The sequence below is a fragment of the Loxodonta africana genome, chromosome 2 (genome assembly GCF_030014295.1).
Source record: "Loxodonta africana isolate mLoxAfr1 chromosome 2, mLoxAfr1.hap2, whole genome shotgun sequence".
Lineage (NCBI taxonomy): Eukaryota > Metazoa > Chordata > Mammalia > Proboscidea > Elephantidae > Loxodonta > Loxodonta africana.
Window position 1 is genome coordinate 165246419 of NC_087343.1, and position 12013 is coordinate 165258431.

At 48.0% G+C, this 12013-nt stretch overlaps 1 protein-coding gene across 16 annotated transcripts in view; it reads left to right on the forward strand.

Annotated features, from left to right (window-relative positions):
- Nucleotides 1-12013, forward strand: part of NDST1 (N-deacetylase and N-sulfotransferase 1) — a 173266-nt gene that overhangs the window by 111218 nt on the left and 50035 nt on the right. The window lies entirely within an intron of this gene.

Consider the following 12013-nt stretch of genomic DNA (forward strand, 5'->3'; position numbering starts at 1 on the left):
GGGCAAGGTTTCATTCGTTATACATATGGTTGCTATGAGTCAGAGCCGACTCATTGGCACCTAACAACAAAAAACAACAAAAGTAAATGGAAAAAACCCTGTGTTCATGGATCGGAAGGCTCAACATTGCTAAGATGCCATATTCCCCAACTGATCTGTAGAGCCGGTGCAATCCCTATTAGAATCTCAGCTGACTTCTTTGTAGAAGTTGACAAACTGATCTTAAATGTCATATGGAATTGCAAGGGACCCAGAGGAGTCAAAACAATCCTGAAAAAGAAGAATAAAGAAGAACTCACATTTCCTGTCCTACAGGGTTGCCATGAGTCGGGATCCATCGACGGCAATGGGTAACACTTTCACGATTTCAAAACTTACTACGAAGCAATAGCAATCAGGACAGTGTGGTACTGGCACCAGGATAGAGAATAGATCGATGGAATAGAAGTGACAGTCCAGAAATAAACCCTTACATCTACAATCAGTTGAGGAGCCAAGACCACCCGATGGGTTCTGGACCCTTTACTTGAGCATTAGGAGGTCCTTACAGGGATTAAACTTGACAAGCAAGAGGGTTTGCTTGACACACTCCAGGCCCCACCCCAGTCAGACACAAAGTGTAGGGTGACGCCTGGCTGCCTGGCAGTGACTGTGCCTTGTAGTTGGGTGAGAAGACACAAAGCACAATATGAAATTCATGGGTGACCTCCCCTCCTGACCGCCATCCTCTCTGTGAGGACTCTGGGCCTGGGGTTTCTAAACACTCACCTGTGCCAGATCTCTGGCCTCAGAATCTACAAGGAATTTATCAAAAATTCAAATGCCCGGGACCTGCTGCCCCAAAGCCTCATTCAGAAGCTCTGGGAGGGGCCCAGGAATCTGTGTTTTCCCAAGTTCCCTGGGGTTCTGTTGTGTAGCCAGGTTTGGGAGCTCTTAGGGCTGGCAAGTCTTGATCAGTTTAGTCCGATGTGCCGTCTTCCTATACAGTGCCAGGCTGTGCGTTTCTACGGTGGGAGATGGACATGGGTCCCTTGCCTGGATGACCCCCAAACAGCTCCATAAATCCCCTCACCCTCAAGCCTCTCCTGTCCCCTCCATTATGACCTTTTTGGAGGTCCGTTTCTCCTGCCTGCCAAACTTAAAGCCCTCAAATCTCTCTTCTACAGGAAGTCTTCCTGGCTTGCCTCCACATACTCTCTGACTGAAGATGTCCACAGAGATGTTTAAAAAGTAGCAATATAATATTAAACAGTATGATATAATAATATATAATATAATATGTAGATTATAATGCAAATAATTTTACAAGAGCATATTACCACATGGTATATATATTTTAAGGGGTCTTGGTGGCGCGGTGGCTAAAAGAGCTCGGCAGTTCGAACCCATCAGCTGCTCTGCAGAAGAAAGATGTGGCAGTCTAATTCTGTAAAGATTTACAGTCTTGGAAACTCTGTGGGGCAGTTCAACTGTGTCCTATAGGGTCGCTGTAAATTAGAATCAACTCGACGGCAGTAGGTTTGGTTTTTTGGGTATATATATTTTAGGAGTCCCTGGGTGGTACAAATGGTTCATGTGCTTGGCTGCTACCTGAAAGATTGGAAGTTTGAGTCTACCTAGAGGTGTCTTGGAAGAAAGGCCTGGCGATCTATTTCTAAAAAAATCGTCCATTGAAAACCCTATGGAGCACAATTCTACTCTGATACACATGAGGTCATCATAAGTCAGAGTTGACTTGATGGCAACTGGTAACAGGTAGATATATTTTATTATATTACAAATAATTATATTACAGGCATTTAGGCCCAGCTCACAGATTTGTGGATTAATCACGATATGGTACAGCTGAGTGGGCCCATCCAGTCTGATACTTCTTCTCGTGTCCATTTTACAGATGGGTTAATTGAGGTCCAGGGCATAGGTAATGGGACTCAGGTAACTTCAGTATCCTTGGCCTCATGGCCCCCTCCCACTTGGACTGTAAACTCACCCAGGTTGGCAGAGGCTTCCCTGCCCCCCTGATCCTTGGCTGGCCTGGTGCACTAAGGAGAGGAGGCAGAGGCAGAGGGCAAGTCCTCGGGCCTGTCCACTCCCCACCCCCTGCCTCCCGTGAACGAGCACGGAGCACCGGGCCCATCTGCACAGCTGGAGTCAGTTATCCAGCTGTTTATGGGTCTTTGCCTCTAGTGTTTATAGTTCCGCCTTTGGCTCTGCTTACCGTCCCCACTAATTAGAACAATACCCCGGGAGGTGGTGTGGGGTGGTGGGGAGGTGGGGGACCACTGGATGGGGAGCCATGGGCTGGGCCCATACCCTGATTTCTGCCTGGCCTCATTCCAGCAAGGATGTCGGGCCCTTTACAAGGACACAAGAAGGACAGCAACATGGCACAAATTAAAAGCGGGTGAGACAGATGTACAAGGGTAGGAGGAAGAGGAGGCATGAAAAAGGGTAAAAATGCAGCCTGCCGTGACTTAGACACTTTGTGCAGGCAAAAACCTGGGCCACGTCTTTCCTTTTAAGAAAAAAGAATTCTTCTTAAATCACAAAAGTTCTATGTGTACATTGTGAACACTTTAGAAAAAACAGAGAAATAAGAAGAAAATTAAAATGCCTTGTATCCCAGCACTGACGGAGAGCCACTGTTCACATTTTAGGAACTTTTCCTTCCACCTTACATCTAAAGTTGTTTCTGTAGAAATGAGAATAAACTGCACTTTGTTTTGCCAACCTTTTAATCATCATAAATTGTAAACATCTTTATGTATTATTAAATATTTTTCTACTACATCAAAGTATTATTTTTGGTAATACAGGATTATTGGGAAAAAATAGCAAACGAGTGAAGTACACAAAATTTAAACTGAAAGTTTTCTCCTTATTCTCTTCCCTGGGGTAACGCTTCTCTTTGTTATGAATCCTTCAGATAGCCTCCTATGCACATTACAAACATGTGTACATTGTACAGGTAGCTGTGCTATAGTTTATTTGGGGGAAACCCTGGTAGCATAGTGGTTAAGAGCTGCGCCTGCTAACCAAAAGGTCGGCAGTTCGAATCTACCAGGCGCTGCTTGGAAACTGTATGGGGCAGTTCTACCCTGTCCTATAGGGTCGCTATGAGCCGGAATCGACTCAATGGCAACGGGTTTTCAACGGGTTATAGTTTATTTAGCTGATCCCCTCACGTTGGGCATTGAGGTTAGGTACATAGCTGTGGCTCGAAGCCTACAGGCAGTCAATGTGACTAGGAAAACTACCAGGTACCAAGAGGGATCACAGTTTCTCCCAGGACACCTCATCAGTGCAACATAATGAGCAATGTCCTCAACAACACGCTGAGACTCTTTCCTATTATACTGAAGGCATGGGCAAAAAACAAGGCTCCAGGAATTGATGGAATACCAGTTGAGATGTGTCAGTGAACGGATGCAGCGGTAGAGGTGCAGTGTCAAGAAATTTGGAGGACACCTGCCTGGCCAACTGACTGGAAGAGATCCATATCTGTGCCCATTTCAAAGAAAGGTGATCCAACAAAATGTGGAAGTTATCAAACAGTATTATTACTATCACATGCAAGTAAAATTTTGCTGAAGATCATTCAAAAACAGTTGCAGCAGTACATTGAGAGGGAACTGCCAGAAATTGAAGCCAGATTCAGAAGAGGATGTGGAACCAGGGATATCATTGCAGAAGTCAGATGGATCATGGCTGAAAGCAGAAAATACCAGAAAGATGTTTATCTGTGTTTTACTGGCTATGCAAAGGCATTCGACTGTGTGGATCATTACAAATTATGGATAACATTGCGAAGAATGGAAATTCTAGAACACTTGATTGTGCTGATGGGGAATCTGTACTTAGACCAAGAGGTAGTCATTCGATCAGAACACGGGGATACTTCGTGGTTTATCCAATCTGTATGCTAAGCAAATCATCTGAGAAGCTGGACTATATGAAGATTGGAGGAAGACTAACAACCTGCAATATGCAGATGACACAACCTTGCTTGCTGAAAGTGAAGAGGACTTGAAGCACTTACTGATGAAGATCAAAGACCACAGCCTTCTGTATGGATTGCACCAGCATAAAGAAAACAAAAATCCTCACAACTGGACCAATAAGCAACATCATGATAGATGGAGAAAAGATTGAAGTTATCAAGGATTTCATTTTACTTGGATCCACAATCAACGCCCATGGAAGCAGCAGTCAAATCAAACGATGTATTGCATTGGGCAAATTTGCTGCAAAAGACCTCTTTAAAGTGTTCAAAAGCAAAGTTGTCACTTTGAGGACTAAGTTGTGCCTGATCCAAGCCTTGGTATTTTCATTGCCTCGTATGCATGTGAAAGCTGGACAATGAATAAGGAAGACCAAAGAAGAACTGATGCCTTTGAATTAGGGTGTCGGTGAAGAATATTGAATATAACGTGGACTGCCAGAAGAACAAACAAACCTGTCTTGGAAGAAGTACAACCAGAATGCTCCTTGGAAGCGAGGATGGTGAGACTACATCTCACATACTTTGGACATGTTACCATAGGGAGAGGTGAGTCCCTGGAGAAGGACATCATGCCTGGTAAAGTAGAGGGTCAGTGAAAAAGAGGAAGATCCTCAATGAGATGGATTGACACAGTAGCTGCAACAGTGAGCTGAAGCGTACTAACAATTGTGAGGATGGCACAAGACCGGGCAGTGTTTCATTCGGTTATACGTAAGATTGCTATGAGTCGGAACCGACTCAATGGCACTTAACAGCAACAACTATTATTGTAGATTTGTGTATTTCTCCCTTTAATTCTGTTAGAGCTTGTTTTATAATTGTGGGGCTCTGATGTTAGGTGCATCCCATTCCCATTGTCGTCGAGTTGATTCTGACTTATAGCCACCCTATAGGACAGAGTAGAACTGCCCCCATAGAGTTTCCAAGGTTGTAGTCCTTATGGGAGCAGACTACCACATCTTTCTCCCAAGGATCAGCTGGTGGATTAGAACCACCAGCCTTTTGGTTAGCCGCTGAGCACTTAACCGCTGCACCAGGGTGCCTTGATGTTAGGTGCACAGATATTTACAATTGTTACATGTTCTTGGCGAATTGACCCATTTATTCTATAATGTCTTTCTTCATCTCTGGTAATAGATTTTGACTTAAAGTCCATTTTGTCAGATATTAATATTGCCACTCGTGTGTCTTCGTGTTCTGTTTGCTTGGAATTTTTTTTTTTTCCATACTTTGCCTTTTAACCTATTTATGTCTTTGTACCTAAGGTGTGTCTCTTGTAGACAGTATAGAGATGGGTCTTTTTTTTTTTTTTTAATCCATTCTGCCACTCTCTGTCTCTTGAATGGAGTGTTAGTCCGTTTACATTCACTGTAATGATTGATAAAGATAGGGGAGGGTTTTTAGAGGCTGTTTCCTTTTAAACTAATGCTTGTTTTTATTTTTAATTGCTCCAAGTAATACACATTTGTTGCAGAAGATTTTTTTTTAATAATTTTTATTGAGCTTTAAGCGAACGTTTACAAATCAAGTCAGTCTGTCACATATAAGCTTATATACACCTTACTCCATACTCCCACTTAATCTCCCCCTAATGAGTCAGCCCTTCCAGTCTCTCCTTTCGTGACTGTTTTGCCAGTTTCTAACCCTCTCTACCCTCCTATCTCCCCTCCAGGCAGGAGATGCCAACACAGTCTCAAGTGTCCACCTGATACAAGTAGCTCACTCTTTATCAGCATCTCTCTCCTACCCATTGTCCAGTCCCTTCCATGTCTGATGAGTTGTCTTCGGGAATGGTTCCTGTCCTGGGCCAACAGAAGGTTTGGGGACCATGACCACCGGGATTCCTCTAGTCTCAGTCAGACCATTAAGTCTGGTCTTTTTATGAGAATTTGGGGTTTGCATCCCACTGATCTCCTGCTCCCTCAGGGGTTCTCTGTTGTGCTCCCTGTCAGGGCAGTCATCGGTTGTGGCCGGGCACCGTCTAGTTCTTCTGGTCTCAGGATGATGTAAGTCTCTGGTTCCTGTGGCCCTTTCTGTCTCTTGGGCTCATAGTTATCATGTGACCTTGGTGTTCTTCATTCTCCTTTGATCCAGGTGGGTTGAGACCAATCGATGCATCTTAGATGGCCGCTTGTTACCATTTAAGACCCCAGACACCACATTTCAAAGTGGGATTGTTGCAGAAGATTTTAAAAATACAAATAAGCAAACCTAAGATGAAAATCATCCATAGTATGGAGGAGATAAACACAACCCTTTCCCCCGTTTGTGGTGTCTATAATCACAAGAGCTCCTGTCTGCTGAGTGCTCAGCCTGTGCCCCACACACGGTGCTGAGTGCCTGATAGTCATCGGTAGGTGCTGTTATCACACCCATTTTACAGACGATGCAACTCGGGCTTGTAGGTTTGGTGATTTGCTCAATGTCTGCTCGCTAGAACAAGGCAGAGTGTGCCTTTGAACCCAGGCCTTCTAACTCCCAAGGCCACTGTCTCAAGCACCCCTTATATGCCCCTGCTCTGCTGCTTTTATATTTCTACCAGGAGGTTTTCTTTTTCAACATTATGGTTTTAATCTGCTTCCTCCCCCCCCACCCCCGCACTTAGGGGTAAATTTTGGCCATCTCCTGGTGTCGTTGAGTATTCTCCTTGGGATTCAGTTTTGTGACTGTACCACATTTTATTTAATTGTTGATTATGTGGGTTACTTTAGATTTTTTAGTATCATAAACAAAGCCATGCTGAACATTTTTGTGGCATAACCCTTGAGCACGTTTGTAGTTATTTCCAGGGCTGCCTGTCGTGAGCTTCGAGGACCCAGTGGACCTCAGGGCAAGGAGGGAGTGTGGGATGTGCGCAGCTGGCTCTCGCTGCCCTCTCTGCTGGAGGAGACACACTAGCCCATCTGGAAGACAGCAGGATGGTTGGTGCGTCCTGTACACAGCCCTCCAGCAACGGTCTCAGTGAGCTCAGAGGACCACAGAACGGCAAGGAGCTGGAAACAAGCCCTCATCAAACGACCCCTAGTCCATGTAGACACGGGAGCACAGCCTGCTCAGCCCTGCAGAGAAGACCAGCCTGAAAAGGGGGCATCTCTGTCTCCATCAGAGGGAGGGGAGCATCCTTTTCCTCTGCGGATATGTATTCTGAATTGGGGGCAGCTCCCAGAGGAAAGGAATCCTGGTGGCCCAGTGGTTAAGAGCTGGGCTTCTAACCAAAGGGTCGGCAGTTCAGTCCATCAGCCACTCCTTGGAAACCCTATGGAGCAGTTCTACTCTGTCCTATAGGGTCGCTATGAGTCAGAATCAACTTGACAGCAAAGGGTACCAGAGGAAAGGCCCACGAGGCCCCGGGGCTCTGCTCCCAGCAGTGCTGAGGGTGTTCCAGAGCCCAGGGGGTCTGGCCAAGCAGAAGTCCTGTCCTGGTACACAGAGCTCAGCTGAGTCTCAGAGGACTAGTTAGCCAGGGTGGGAGGAAGACAGGGTTCTGGCCAGGGAGAACACGAGCAAAACCTGGAGGTGCAGACAGAGGGCCAAGGGCTGTCGAGAGCCCAGAGGTCTTGGTCTGGGGATGGAGGTCAGGGTGGTGGGTTGATGAAACTGGAGACATTTGCCAGGTCATGGGGGCCTTGGGAGTCATGGGAGGGGTCTGTAATTTATCCTAACCATGGCAGGGCGGCCCCACAAGTTAGGTAGGGCGGCCCCAAGGGTTAGGTACGGGAAGATGTGATGAACTTTTTGCCTTCCCTGCTGTTGACTTCCTTCTCCCCTCCATTCTCCAGGTCAGACTCAGTGCTGGGTGCCAGGAGTGAGGCGGGAAGAGGATGTGGGTTCTCAGCCCAGAACTGGCATTTGGGAGCTTTGCAGTGAGCCTCAGGTTGTGGGGTGGGGGAGGGAGAGCAGAGGGAGAACCCAGGACAGAGCCCTAGGGCCCCCAGACTTAAGGGACAGGTAGAAGAACCAGCAAAGGAGCCTGAAATGAGTGGCCAGAGGGGTCAGAGGAAAATAAGGAGGAGTCCCAAGGAGATTACGAAGGGATGCCAGGGAGCAAGTCCTGTCTCCTGACAGCCCCACCCACTGGAGAAGGGCTCTAAACACCCTCAGGCACCATGAGGGAGGCAGTGCTTCCTTGAAGTGCAGGCTGGTAGGGAGGTAAGAGCTTGGGCATCCTGGCTGTGCCTCTCACCAGCTGTGTGGCCTTGGCCTGGTTGCCTACCCTCTCTGAGTCACGGTTTTGTTATATGTAATATGGAAACATCAGGAGGACAAGGATTAAATGTGGATTGAGTGAGATGATGCCTGAAAGAACTACAGAGTGAGGTCCCCTGTGAGTGCTCAATAACCTTAGTTATCAGGGCTGTGTCTACCCTGAAGCCTTCCTGCAGAGTGAGGGGGGGTGGGGTGGGGGGCGTAGGGAGCAGTGAGGGGTGGTGCAGGCCAGCCTCCTCCTGGTCTGCCTCTTCCTGGAGCTGAGGTCAGCTTCTGAAGCTCTCTTTATGAGGCCCTTTTGAAGTGTGGAGGGAGTTGCCAAGGCCAGGTCTTGGGAGCTGATTAATCCATAAAGTTGATTGTAGCCTCCCCTCCATAAATGTCAACCCCAGCCTCTTTGGAAACCAGACCCCTTTTTCCAAGATGGGATCCTCTTCCCCTTCCCCTTGGCCTCCTGAAATGTTGAGTCATATACTAGGTACAAAGGGCATACTACGTGCCAGGCCCCAGACTGAGCACCATCTCAATGAGTCCACACAGCATGCCTACAAAGGGGGTGTTGTTAGTATGCTTTTTTAAAAAAATATTTTAATGTGTTTTTGGTGAAAGCTTACACATCAAATTAGGTTCTCATTTAACAGTTTTTATTTATATCGTTCACTGACTTTGGATACATTCTTCACAATATACCAGCTTTCTCATTATTTCCATTCTGGTTGTTCTGTTTCCCTTAATCTTGCTTCCCTGTCTCCGCTTATCTTCTTGCCTTGGTCTAGGGAAAATATTTATCATTTGGTTTCATTTAGACAATTATTTTGAAAAGCATGGCAATATCACAGTTGATATTATGTATTTTATGAGCCAACCAGTCATTTGGCTGGAAGGTGACCTCTGGGTGTGGCTTGAGTTCCAAGTTTAAAGGATATTCCAGGGCGATGATCTCGGGGGTTCATCTAGGCTCTACCAGACCAGTAAGCCTGGCCTCCTTTTTTTTTTTAGGAATTTGAGTTTTGTTCTACATTTTTCTCCCCTTCTATCTGGGACCATCTACAGAGTCCCTGGTCGGAATGGTTGTAGTGGTAGCCAGGCACCATCTAATTCTTCTGGTCTCAAGGTAGGTGATGTCATTGTTAGTGTAGACTATTAGTTCTGGAAACTAGTTTCTTCTTTGCGTCTTTGGTTTCTTTCTTTTTCTTTTGCTCCAGATGAGTAGAGACCAATAGCTGTATCTTAGATGGCCGCTCGCAAGCATTTAAGACCCCAGATGCTACTCACCAAACTATTGTGCCAATGGACTGAATGGCTCTACGAGACTATGATCCTAAGCCCTCAAACCCAGTAAGCCAATCCCGTGAGGCGTTTGGTTATGTCTAACAAATATGCATAACAGTATCCCTTATGTGCTTTATATTTGAAAATATATGCAGTACACATAAACATGTATATACATATGCCTACAAATACATCTACACATGGGTATCCATATATTCATATCTGCCTTCCTGTACATACATGCAGACATACCTATCTACGCACATATTTGTAAGTTATTACTGTCATTGCAAAATTGTATATCCCCCAATGGATTTTTTTTTTTGCATTTTCCATACAAACTGTTCATTGATGTTTTGTTAGCACCTTTTTTTATGGAGGGTGAAACCAAGGCTCAGAAAGGTTCAGTGAGTTGTGCAGACTCAGATGGTGGGTGGCAAGGCCAGGACCCTACCCTTCTATCTGACCACAGGCCCTGGCTGTGTAACCGTGTGCTGCCTTGCCGCCCAGTACGTCCCCCCCATCCGCCCGGTGTCCCCTCACGCTCCTCCCTCTGAGGCTACCCCACCTGGCTGTCCTGCAGTGGAGGTGAGCCCTGTGGTGCTCTCACAAGGCACCATTCATCCAGCTGATTGAAAACATGTGTGGTGCAGCCGGCCAAGGTGGCGGCAGCTCCGGAAGCCAGGGCTGGCTGGGGGCCCTGGGAGGGCTGGGGGAGGGGTCCCGCTGACCCACAGGTCTGCCAGGCGGCAGCAGGGGGCGGGGGGCTCCAGGCAGGCCCTCACCCACTCCTCACACACACCACGGGGACTCTGGACTGCCAATCTGACTCCTAGGCTCCGACTAGGGGTTTGGAAGGCAGAGAGGCCCATTTCAGGTGAGGGTGGAGAACTGGGCCTGGAATGCCACAGGCCCTCAGAAGGCACCTTCCAAGGCTGTCTGGGAAGGGCAGGCCCAGTGGGCAGGGTTTGGCTAGTAAGGAGGGTGTGTGTGGGAGGGGTAGGGTTCTGGCCTTGCCACCAGCTGCCTGAGTCTGCACGGCTTAACAACTTCTTTGAGCTTTAGCTTCACCCTCCATATAAAAGGGTAATAATAGCACCCTCCTCACAGGGGTACTATGTGGATTCAGTGAGATGGTGCTCAGCTCAGGGCCTGACTTTTGTACGTAGTGTCTGGCTCAACCTTTCAGGGGCAAGGGGGGAGGGCGAGAGGGGAGAGGACCCCAGCTTAGAAGAAGAGGGCTGCCTCCAAATATGCTGAGGGTGGCATTTGTGGAAGGGAGGCTACAATAAACCTTGTGGTTTAATCAGCTACCCTGTGCCCTTGGACTCATGACCACTTCGGGTTTCCAAAGGGCGGTGCATTGTGTGACTAAGAGCATATGACCACGGGCTCTGGAGTCACACAGGCCTGGGTCCAAGTTCCGTCTCCACGCTTCCTAGCTGTGTGATCAAGGCCAATCTGCCCAGCCTCTCCGAGCCCCTTCTCCTCCCACACCTAATGACGCTAGCAGAGGATGGAGCCATAATGGCTGAGTGAGGTTGGGGAGCCCATGCTGGCCCTGCTGGTGTGCCGCCCCTAACCCCCAGCTCCAGCCCCCTCTCCAAACATTTTTGCCCTGGCTCCTCACCTCTGAGTTTGGCCCTCAGGGGGATTTGGGAGGGTGCTAAGCTCGGGGTACCTGAGTTTGCTCTGAGACCTAGAGGTGCCAGTGAGTTGAGGTAAGCAGGGAGAGCATTGAGTCCCTGGCCCAGTGTGAGGTGCAGCTGAATTAGCCACCCCTCCCAGGCCAGGAACAGAGAGGAGCATTGTTCACAGGCTGCCTCCCCTGGCAATGAAGCCCTCACAGGAAGGGGTGGGCGGACAGGCCACACTGACCACAGCCTTGGCTGAGCTGGGACCCTTCAGGGGCTTGGTCTTTCAGAAGGAGGCCCTGGTTTCCCAAGGAGTACATGTTCTACTGGGTAACTCAGGCCCGTTCCAGCCTGAGTCTGGGGAGACAGATGGCTTGAGGGTGCTGGGTCTCGGCTGGGTTCCTCTCAGAGGATGTTCTTGATACCTCCTCCTGGAGGGTGGGACTAGCCCCAAATTAAGAGACCTTGGAGCCAGCAGTTCCTCACTTCTACCCCCGCTCCAAGGCCAGGCTCTCTGGTGTCAGACCTGGAAGAGTCCTCCCCTCCTTACACAGGATAGTACTGAGCTAGAGAGGAAGGGGTGCCTGCATCCCTCAGAGAGGCCATGGACAGGGTGGGCAGCTGAGGAAACGGGGAGCAAGCAGATGGCTCTTGTGAGGAGGGGACCTGGAGCCACTTCCTGGGTGTACAACCAGGCAGCACTTGACCTCTCTGAGCCTGGCATCCTCCTAAAGCTTTAGCTGCTCGATCTTCAAGAGCAAGTTTCAGAGTCTCCTCTGATCCATCTTGATCTTTTCTTTCTTTCCTGTCTTTTCAAAGACCTCTTGCTTTCTTCATGGATGATGTCCTTGATGTCATTCCACAACTCGTCTGGTCTTCGGTCACTAGTGTTCAATGC